At 30.6% G+C, this 12444-nt stretch overlaps 2 non-coding genes across 2 annotated transcripts; one reads left to right on the forward strand and one right to left on the reverse strand.

Moving 5' to 3' along the window:
* Positions 1 to 1975: 1975 nt before the first annotated feature.
* On the reverse strand, positions 1976 to 2042 carry Smp_tRNA_00602_Gln_TTG.1.1. Its single transcript has one exon. It is a non-coding gene (tRNA).
* Positions 2043 to 11728: 9686 nt separating this feature from the next.
* Smp_tRNA_00245_Pseudo_CGA.1.1 lies at positions 11729 to 11800 on the forward strand. Its single transcript has one exon. It is a non-coding gene (tRNA).
* The last annotated feature ends 644 nt before the right edge of the window (positions 11801 to 12444 follow it).

Here is a 12444-nt window from a genome sequence, read left to right on the forward strand (position 1 = left end):
AAATCTTTACATACAAATTGGAACATATTAAGAGCTTGTAGCTATTGATATTCTTTATTTTTTTTAACTTAAGCTTACTTAGCAGAATTCATGAAATTAATTTACTTTACTTATTTACGCTTGTTAACCCTCGCGGAGAAGCATGGGCCGCACTCCAGCACTCCCCATCCAACCCTGTCTTAAACAATCCTTTCCAGTTCTTTCCAGTTAACATTCATCCTTTTCATATCTGCTTCTATTTCCCGACGTAATGTGTTCTTTGACCTTCCTCTTTTCCGCTTCCCTTCACGATTCCAAGTTAGGGATAGCCTCACCATACAGTTTGGTGATTTCCTTAATATATGTCCTATCCACTTCCAATGTCTTTTCCTAATTTCCTCTTCAGCTCGAAGCTGGTTTGTTCTCTCCCAAAAAAACGCTGTTGTTGATAGTATCCGGCCAGTGAATGTTGATTATTTTGCATAGACAACTGTTTATAAATACTTTTACCTTCTTGACGATGGATGTAGTAGTTTTCCACGTTTCACCTCCGTACAGTAGAACTGTCTTGATGTTCATATTGAAGATTCTCAGTCTGAAGTTAATTAACAATTGTTTTGAGTTCCATATGTTCTTCAATTGTAGAAATGCTGCCCTTGCTTTGCTAATCCTCACCTTGAAATTAATTTAGAATTATTTTAATTCATACTATTTGTGATTCATTAATTTTTTTTAAAGAAAAGGATGGAAGTATAAAATCTTTTTTTTCTTTTGTTATTCTATACTTATCTACTGACGTGTACCTAAATGGTTTTTAGCATAAGTTTTGACAAGCTCATTAAATAAACCACCAACTGTTAAATATAATTTGTTACCAAAACAATTATAACATAGAGTGTTGTTTTCATAAAGTTTATACAATTATATACATACACATACACACACACACCTTATTGTCTATTTTCAACTACTTATTCTCTATCACTACATGTTGATTGATGGAATACTAATGAGATGTTGATTATATATATATATATATATATATATATATTCACAGAACTTTATAATGTTACCAATACTACGTCTATAAATAATAAATAAACACGTATTTGTTGCAAAAGAAACATGAAAATATACATTTAACATTTTATTAAAGTCTACCACTAATCATCAATCTTTCCCAACCCTTCTCTTCCTATCATTTCCAATGTAACCATAATTGTAGTTATAAAGAGTGTACGATTCATTACAAATGATTCAATGAAAGGAGTTAGTAAATATTTATGTAATAGACACAGCATAAACATTAAGGGTTTTCTATTTTTTTTTTTTTTAAAAAAAAATAAGTAGTTAGCATTATTACATTCTGTAATATACTTTACATTTAGATACCAGCTGTGTTTGTACACTAGTATGTGAATATATTTCAATGGTAAATCATACATACCGAACTATATACTTCACTAATGTTAATTAAAATTACTCTCTCTCTCTCTCTGCAAAGCTTTTCTATTCATTAGATAAATTTGAATGAATAAATATAAATGAATTCAGTAGTATATTTTATTATTCACATTAAGTCCAGTATGATTAATTGAGTGTTTCACAGTAGTATTAATTTGAATTTCTTTTAATAAAATAATGATAAGAATACAGAAACTCCATAAAGTTTAAGATAACAACAAAATATAATGAGATATTTTATTTACATTGTATATCAACTAAAAAAGAAAAAAAGAACAAACAAGTAAACATGGTAAAGATGATGTTTATGATGTTGAATAAATTCAACACTCATTAGTAATATTCACAAAAGGTTTTTTTCCAAATCAAATATGGAAATTTTATCTAATGAGTTAAAGATGAATATCATATCATTAAAATACTTACTAGGATATATACAATGATGGATAGTGGCTAGTAGTGGAATCCAGGACGCGCGTTTCGTCCTATTTGGGACTCGTCAGCTGGATGTACCTGCATCTCAGAGTTGATGTTCACTCTGGGACTCGAACCCAGTAACTTTCGCTTCAAACGCCATCGCGTTATCCACTCGGCCACTGAGTCCTGATAACCACTTGTTTGTGCGATAGGGTGATGTTTAAATACACTTAGTGTTGTTTACTTGTATCTTCCATCCATCATTACATATAAAGCTTGTGACTTCAGGCAATATCGAGGCAGTTCGTACAGGATGCATATATGCCAAAAGGAGACTGATCAATTGCAGTCCTAAATAACAATGGGAAGATACAAGTGAACAACATCAAGTGAATAAGACTTGCTAGGATAGTTGTGAAAATGCACTGAAATCTATCCAGTTTATATAATTGCTAGGAAAATATGTGTTATGAAAGTTTTTTTGTATATCTCGTTATTTCGACAATTTTAAAAATACAAAGAAAACAAAACACGATAAGTAGAAACAGGAGAAACTCATTCGTCTTGAAGGTTTTTAGTTGGTCGTATATAGTTTAGATTCATTGCAAAGGAGATAAAAAATAATTTATTTGATAATATTCGAAAGAAATTTTAACACATTAACTTACGACTGTTACCCCTCATAAAGGAGCATAGGTCGCCCACCATCACTCTCCATCCAACCCTGTGCTAGGCATCCCTTTCCAGTTGCTATTCATCCTTTTCATGTCTGCTTCCAAATCCCAACGTAGTGTGTTCTTCGGCCTTCCACTTCTCCGTTTCCCTTTCACAATTCCAAGTAAGCGCTTGCCCCGTGATGCAGTTTGATGATTTCCATAATTTATATCCGATCTACTTCCAACATCTTTTCCTAATTTTCTCTTCAGCTGGAAGTTAGTTTGTCCTCTCCTACAGTAGGCCGTCGCTGATAGTTTCCGGTCAACGGACATTAAGTATCTTGTGTAGACAACTGTTTATAAATACTTTTACCTTCTTGATAATGATTGTGATAGTTCTCCAGGTTTCAGCTCCATACAGTGGAACTGTCTTGACATTTGTATTGAAGATCCTTACTTTGATATTGGCTGACAGTTGTTTTGAGTTACATATGTTCTTCAATTGTAGAAATGAGGCCTTTGCTTTGTTAATCCTCCATGAAGGTTTAAAACAGCATATGATTTCAAAGAATAAAAGGTTAAAGGATGATATTTTTTATCATAAAAAATAAGTGATTATTTAATCAATTGACATTGTAGTGAACAGAACACTGGTTAGGATAATCGAATGTATTTAAGCAAAAATTACAGACTATCTCAGTAAATTCTGGTAACCATACAATGAACAGTTAATTTGCAAATTAACAACCAATTGTCTCACTCTTCACTGTTTCTTCTCGAATTCCATTGTTCATGCATTTTCCTACCGACTGCGCATCATTTCAGTTCTTTCCTTATCGGTCCTCTGCCAAAATACATTCTATGTCTGACCAACACCATATACGACTTATACGGATATAAGTAGACCACACCACAACATGATTAAATAAACTAATCTTAGTAAATAAAATATAAGTGGATGAAATGATAAAAATTTTTTAGGGAAGTTATTATAATCAGGAAAAATTAAATTAGTTTTGATCTCATTCGATGTACAAAACTATTTTTTAAGTTTATCAATTAAGTGATTTTTTATATATTTCTGATTATATTATTCATTAGTAGTTCATGTTATTTTCAATCTGTTGAGGATCCTTTAGACAACATTAAATTAATTAATTTTATAAATATCATTACTATTTTCATTGTTCAACTAAAACTGTAGAAATAATGGTTATTACAATCCAATTCTAATCAATCTGAATAAGTTCAAAACAGAAAATTATTAACATAAAATGTACATTTTTTTCGTAATTAAGTACTTTTCATCTACGAAAAGTATCATCTCGTTAGTTAAAATTGAATTCAATATTAGTAAATTTTTAGTATAGTTGAAATCATGAGTCAATTGAAGCTAGAATACCATGGAAAACCTGGAAGCACTGGACGGCCATTTCGTCCTATTTTGAGACGCCTCAGCAGTGCGCATCCACGATCCCGCCTCCCGAGATAGGAACCCAGAACCTATCAGTCTCGCGAGCGAGCACTTAACCTCTAGACTACTGAGCCGGCTACCATCCAACGATGTTAATTTCTAACTTCAACTAATCCACGAGACTGTGCAGCACATCCACCGCTGTCTTCGGTGAGTTGATATCTCGCAACAGACCTGGTTGAACTCCAGTGGTCACTGCTTCTCACAAGAACTCCAGGAAATATCTCTTGAAGTGAGTCACTAGTGAGCATATGATTATTATCAGAAGGGGCTTTCATGGAGATTTCAGTAATTTTCTCTAGTTGAATTCGTGGATGTGCACTGCTGAGGAGTCTCACCATAGGATGAAACGGTAGTCCAGTGCTTCCAGGTTTTCCATGGTGGTCTAGCTTCAATTGACTTATGATTTCAATCATAAAAAATTACTGAACTCTCCACAAAAGCCCCTTCTGATATTAGTAAATGTCATTATGAGATTGATTAAAATGATATATATATATATCTTCAGGTATTTAATTTATAATAAATGAATTTAAAAGTAAAATATAATTCATGTAATACTAAGTTAATACGTTACAAAATCATAATATTTTAATCTTTTACAAACTTCTCAAATGGCTTCATTCTAATAATAAACTTGGTCTATTTATATCGTTAAACTTTCAATTTTTTTTAGGAGGACTGTTAATATAGAAACTTTTGTTTATCATTACTATTTTTCTGTTTTTCAATTTTTTTTATTTTTGAATACTCTTTCTTGTTGTTTTACTTAATTTCCGCAAAATTTAATTCACATCTCCTGTCATATATATATTATGTATATACATACAATATTTATGCAAATAGTGTACATAACACCAATAGGGTTTATATATGCATACATATATATACACAATTACATGTAAACATTTTTCATTTATGATCTTCAACAGTTTTGTTTTTTTTGTCAATCTTAACACATAGTGGGTGTTCAAAAACAAAACTCATAAAAAGATGTATTTTGTCACTGTTATGATTGTATATATTTTATGTTTATATATATTTTATAAGAAAGAGATAGACAAGGACTATATATATATGTATTCCGGATTTCGATAATTGAATTACAAACAAAACAACAACAGCAACAAAAATCATTATTTCCTTATTTTCTTGAACATTTAAACAAAAATAAAATTAAATACAATTGAAATGATTCCATCCCCCCTCCACGTTTATCATCACAAGTACTACTACCAATAAAATTTCTGTTTTTTTTTTAGTTTTACTTAATCTGAACTTACTTTTAATTATTCATTTCAATTTTAACTATTGTTTAGTTACTTATACTTCTGTGAAATAGATAAATGATTTTATAAACATGCCTTCAAGTGTCTATATTCTTGTTGAATACAAGAAGAATTGAAATTTAAAAAAAAACAAACAATTTTATTCATACCTAGAGTACTAAAGTAAAGAAGGAAACTAGTCAACGTAATAGGTACTACTACTACTAATCATTTTTGCATAAAAGTAGGTTTTTTCTTGAAAAATAGAATATACATATATGGATAGACAAAGTTACATACAGTTTACTCATTCCCAATCGTATTTCGCTCTTTTTTTTTCTAAAAACATAAAAATTTAATTCAATACAACAATCTCAACTTTTCATAATCGAAATATTAAATGATGATGAATGAATTTGCATAAAATCTTATTATTTTTATAAATCAACTTGACGATACCGATGATGGTGATGATGGTGATGATGATGATGACGAATATGAATGGATGAATGAATGAAAATTTCCTATTTAGATTCATTCACAATTATTCAGTTTATTTTAAAAAATTTTAGTCTATATTTTTTTTAAAAAAAATATAGGATGATTTATTTCACTTTATTTTAATGAAACTTATTCGAATTGTTTGACTGTATTAAAAATACGAATCCTTGCCACCACATATAAATGTCATATTATTGAGTTGTTTCAGTGTAGTTTCTTAAACATTGTAACTCACTATGCCTTAGCTAATTCTTGAAATTTATTTGATCCATAATCTATTTAACTTAGCTTAGTTTCATTGAAAAATTATAACTGGTGGAATTTAGATATATTGGGTGTGAAAAATTTATTACCAAATGATATTGAATAGTTGTCTCTCTAGATCACGAAGTGATCAAATTTGGACATATGAATCATTGGAATAAAGGTCATTGTCATAGGTAAAATTGGTTAGCGCCAGAAATGATGATCTTGAGTACAATCTCTATAGATACTCTATACTTGTTATTGATTTCTCATCTGTTACCACTGGACGATGTAAATTACTTCCAGACATGTATATCATTTATTAAAATTCATAAATAATTTAACATTTTAAAAAATGTCACAAAATAAAACGCGAATGACTTTAACAGTTTGAGGCAATAAATAATATAGATGCTTTTATAACAATAGTAGATAACTTACTATAGGTTCATTACGTCTTTTAAATTTTAAAGGTATATAGTAAGAGATCTGTTAGGAGATTAATAGAATAATCCAAAGTCAAATAAGTAACGTATATATCTCGCCACCCACTTTGATAATAATTTCACACTCATTATTTGAAGAATTTCATTGTACACTGGAACATAAGTTTTAAAAAATAAGAAAGTTATAAAACATATTTGACTTATCACATGTTGAAATAGTTAGATGGTAATTAAAAGTAAGAAAATTTTGTTTTCTCGTACTGATTTTGATCCGTATTTAGTTGACTATTAGCTTCTTGATAAGAAATGTCGTTATTAATAGTCTATTTGATTTGCATTAGTATAACATTTTTTAATCATTCAGATTGATCTATAAAAATTGAACAACTTACAGTGTGTTTGTGTAAATGACACTTAAAAATTTAGTTTCAGTTACATTCTTAGTTAAATGAAGCAATACTTCAAAATACACTAAAACATTTAAATTATATATATATATATATATTCCATTGGAGGAAGAAACGCTTGAAGTGGATAGAACACACTTTGAAGAAAGCACCCAACTGCTCCACAAGGCAAGCCCTCAGTTGAATTCCTGAAGGCTAAAGGAGAAGAGGATGACCAGAGAACACCTTACGCCCAGAAATGGAGACAGATGTGGATAGAATGAACAACTATTAGATAGAACTGGAAAGGAAGGTCCAGAAAAAAGTGGGTTGGAGAATGCTGGTCGGCGGCCTGTGCTCCATCGGGGGTAACAGGCGTTAGTAATATATATATATATATATATATTGGGATGATTGAAAAAAATTACCTACTGAACTAATTAATTTTATTAGTTGAATTCATTAGTCGATTAAAGCTAGACCACCATGAAAAACCTAGAATCACTCGATTCATGAATTCAACTATTAAATTAATGTGATCTCCTTAACCCTCCCCTCCCCCCGGTTTCTGATAATTAATTTTAGTTTAGTTATTTTTTTGTAAATGACCTTTACACTTCATAATGGCATTTCCATTTTTTTTAAACAAAAAAATGAAAATAAATGTTAAATATTAAAAGCAAATAAATCATATTTATTATTCATCTATTTGTTTAACTAATTTTACAGTGTAATTTTAAATTTAAATATTTTCATGAATTTTTTTTTCATGTTGAATAGTTGAAAATATAAGTTTATTTTTATATTTGACATTTAACCAATATTACTGTTACTATAACAAAATCAATTTAAATGTATAAAATAAAATAGTCAAATCAGTTGACATATGTGTTTTATTTGTTGGTGGTCAATAGAAGTAGGTCATATATATATATATATATATTCATTATAACCTATCTATGTACATTTGTAACTTTATATGAATAGAGGATATGGTTTATTCTATATAAAGTAATGAGAAAATCTCGATTTCTTCAAAATATTAGAACAGTTGTGATAGTTTTCTTATCCAAGATACCATGTTTCTTTGCTTGTTCTTCTTTTTTCGAAGTATATCTTCTTTCTTTTTTTTCTTTTTTTTAAAAAAAAACACTTAATGTTGTAATAATTTGCATAGAAATTCATTTCATCCCAAATAAATTTTTTTGTCATTCACTTAAGTAAATCAACATTTAGGGGATATTTATCTTATACAGATAATTATTAGTCAAAATTTTTTTGATGACAAGTTATTCTACTTATAAAACTAATAAAACAAAAAAAAACAAAAAAGAAAGACAGACGACTTTTTTGCTTCATGTGTGTGTATTGTATACGTGAATAGTTCTGTAGCGTGGTCTACTTATGTCCATATAAGTAGCATATGGTGATGGTCAGGCATTGAATGTATTTCAGTAGAAGATCGATAAGAAGAGAACGGAAATGGCACGCAATTGGTACGAAAATGTATGAACAATTATATTCGGAGACTATGGACGGATATTTGCAGAAGGAACAGTCAAATTCAGACAATTGATTGTTATTTTACATATTAACTGTTGACTGTATGGTTATCAGAATTTAGTGAGATAGTTAGTAATTTGTGTCTAAGTACATTCGATTGTCCCCACCAGTGTTCTTGTTCACTACAGTTCTATGAATGAATGTACTAGTCATATTATTATTATTACAAGACATCAATTAGCCTACAATATTGAAACATAACAATATACTTTGTTAGTTATTTTAAATTTTCTCATCAGTAAACTAAGGATATATATAAAGATGAAAGATTTAGATGTAAATAGTTTACAATGAATATACATATGGGTGGTCATTTATTGTAAATAACTGTTGAAATTTTATTAAATATTATGTGTGAAAGTTATTTTAGATTATAAATCACTAAATGTAAAATAATTTGTATATATTTATGACAATAAGTTAAGAATAGGTGTGAACAGCAGTTGCTAAGTGGTTTTTTTAAAAAATAAAATAGATTTTTTTTGGAATGCTTTTAGTTGTGTTTTTTTTTATTTTTACAAAAATGAAAGAAACATTTTAAAATAAGATTTATTTATTAAAAATTTATTAGATATTACTTAATTTTGATTGTAAACTGATTCAACTCTCTCTGTGTGTGGGGGGGGTGTGGGTACCTATATGTATAAGGTGATAAATAAGATGAAAGACTTATGTACTGTTGTTTCAGTGACTTTTTCTAATTTGGTTTGTTATTATTTACGAGTCAATATATAGGTATGATCATAGATATTTCAATACTACTAAATGTTAAAAATCATTCATAATTCCCTATTTACAAAATATTCAACATTAAATTAATAAACTTTTTTTGAGGGGGGGAACCGAAAAATTTACACCTTAATAAAATCTTCAAACAGAAGTATACAGTTAATGTCATGTTAACAAATATAAAGTAACATGACATACTGAATTACTCGACATATCTAGTACCATCTTTTTTTAAACTTGTACCTTAACTCCTAATATCTACCATTTAGAAATAATTCTTTAGAAAATTTCTGATAAAACAGTCTTTTTAGATCACTTACATTCTTTTTTAATATACCTACTGCTTCATCACTTACCTCATGAAATACCGACACATTCTCTATTGACAAATATTTTTTTTATGAATAATCATTGGTATTAATAATATTTCTTAAAGTTAGGTAGTCAATGTTTTTCGTCCCTGAAATATCGTTTAGCAACATTTTGGATAGAAAAAAATGAAGGTTATTGTAACAAATAGAATGTGGTAGGTTTTGTTCTACAAAGATTATCATCGCAACAATTAATATTTAACATCAAATAGCCAGCAATAATATAACCAGTGCTTTGTTATATGTATACATGAATATCTTAGCATAAGAAATAACCACGCCAATCATTGCAAATTTTCCTTTATAAAGGTCAAATATTATCCAATGATTTAACTCAGATAATAAATAGTTTAAACCATTTTTCACTATAATTTATCCATAAAGATTAATTAGCTAATTTTTATCTTTACTACTATTATAGGATATAACTAATATAAAAATCTATTTATCGGTTTCATTCAACTAATTCACTTAATAAAAATTTTTTTAATGTTAGAACGATTAACATAGTGATAAGAAGTGAATGCATTTCATTTAGTCAATTTTATATCAGAAGGGAGTTTGTGAAGATTTTAATAATTTCATAGTTGAAATCATGAATCAATTGAAGCTAGATCACCATGGAAAACCTAAAAGCACTGGATGGCCGTTTCGTCCTATTGTGGGACTCATCAGCAGGGCGCATCCACGATCCCGCCCCTCCCCTGAGGAGTCCTACAATAGGACAAAACGGCCATCCAGTGCTTTCAGGTTTTCCATGGTGATCTACCTTCAATTGATTCATGATTTCAACTACGAATTTTATATGTCAAATATATAATCACTGATTTGTATAAATTAATAAGATGTTCTATAAATGAAATTCTTAATGTGTAACATGAATAAAGCCATTTAATTCCTAAATGAGAAAAATAATTTATTATTCACACAAGTTCAATTTATAAATGAAGAGGATAAGTTAAAGAGACAATGATCTAACTGAGTATAAAAAAGTATTCAGATTGTGATGATTACAGGAGACAATAATAATGATAAATTAGTCATAAAGACGATAAGTATTATTCTATCTACTGGTTACTAGTTTCAACTAGTCCTCATAAAAAACGTTGATGTAAACTGCGTCAATTCTGTTACGAACATTGTTGAAATATGAAACTGAAAAAAATGAAGACAATTTCATGAAGATCATACGAGAGGAAAAGTATTTTTCATTTGAGATGATATGTGTTGCGTCCTTGAATCTATCTACCCACTTTAGTGCCAAGTATGACTTGTCTAATGTAGATTAAGACCTTGACCCGATAGGCTGACTGGCTTAACCTTGGGGCTAGTATGCGTAAGTTCGAAGTGGGGGTAGAGAGACGAAAACTATTCTGTCCCTGATTGGCTGGCAAGCACGCGAGAGAGAGAAGACAAAAACAGCTGGAACACTAATCACTTTATCCCAACCCCGATCTAGCACTCGAATTCCCAATTTAGATTAGGGTGAAAAGTTACATGAATAAGTAGATGAATAACCTGACCACAACGTCAATAATTAGGAAAATACAATTATGTCCAAAACTGGGGGATTGTAGTAGAAAATAGAGTACAAAAGGTTACGTCTAAATTACAATAGCTTTGGAACAGAAAATGCTATGGCAGTGAATTATGCATCAAAAGAAAGCTTATGATCTGTAGAATAGGCTAGGGGCAAAAGCAAATGTTACAGTTTTACAAGCTTTGAATTAAATGAATTAGCGTCCCCAAAAATAGCTTCCGTAATTTGTTAAGGCTTCTTGTTTCGCGGTTCACATCAATATGTTAAACTTGTAATTTGCAAAACAAATAGTATTAATCAAATTACATTATTCTAAATAATTATATGTTTAATATTAGGTTCAACAAAAAATACCAATAAAACCCTTGACATAAAGTCTTGGTGGTATTTAACAATTCAGTGATTTTTATAGAGTTGAGATCATGAGTCAATTGAAGCTAGACTACCATGGAAAACCTGGAAGCACTGGACGGCCGTTACTAAAATCTCCACAAAACCCCTTCTGATAATAATCAGGTGCTCACTAGTGACTGACTCCTTGAGGTATTTCCTGGAGTTCTAGTGAGAAGCAGTAACCGGTGGAGTTCAACCAGGTCTGTTGTGAGATAGGAACTCACTGATGACATTGGTGAATGGTTGCTCAATTTCGTGAATCAGTTGAAGTTAGAAATTAACACCGTTGGATGCCAGCTCAGTGGTCTATCGGTTAAGGGCTTCGGCTCGAAACTGGTAGGTCCTGGGTTCGAATCCCGCGAGAGTGGGTTCGTGGACGCGCACTGCTGAGGAGTCCCATAATAGGACGAAACGGCCGTCCAGTGCTTCCAGGTTTTCCATGGTAGTCTAGCTTCAATTGACTCATGATCTCAACTCTATAAAAATACTAAAATCTCCACAAAACCCCTTCTGATAATTCAGTGATTATTTGATAATTCTTAGGATGTTCATTGATTCCTATTAAATTAGGAAGTCCTTCTCACTGACTTCTCGCGATGGGGGTCTTCTTTACGAAATTGAGAGGACAAAAAACGAATATCTGACACTTTAACCGGGTTGGTGGACACGGAAACTCCACTTAGGGAAATTGAAAAACCCTGATTCCAAACCAATGGTGCACGTGGAATCCAGGATCCTGAGGGAGAAAATGGCGTATGAACTGGCCACCGGCTACCATCGGACTGCATCTCCTTACGTTGCTCTACAACCATGTGAATCAGACATTTGGGTTGAAGGCTCCGGGTGTGGTCCCCTAAGTGAACCACCTACTTCGGTGTGGGCACCCGGACAGTATCACACCCCACATACAAATCGAGTGACTTATGTGGCGCATATGTATTCGGTGCTCCTTTGTACCAATATTTATATGTTCAAACAAATAAATAAGGACTAATGTATTAACAAAGAATA

The sequence above is a fragment of the Schistosoma mansoni genome, chromosome W (genome assembly GCF_000237925.1).
Source record: "Schistosoma mansoni strain Puerto Rico chromosome W, complete genome".
NCBI classification, from domain to species: Eukaryota; Metazoa; Platyhelminthes; class Trematoda; order Strigeidida; family Schistosomatidae; genus Schistosoma; species Schistosoma mansoni.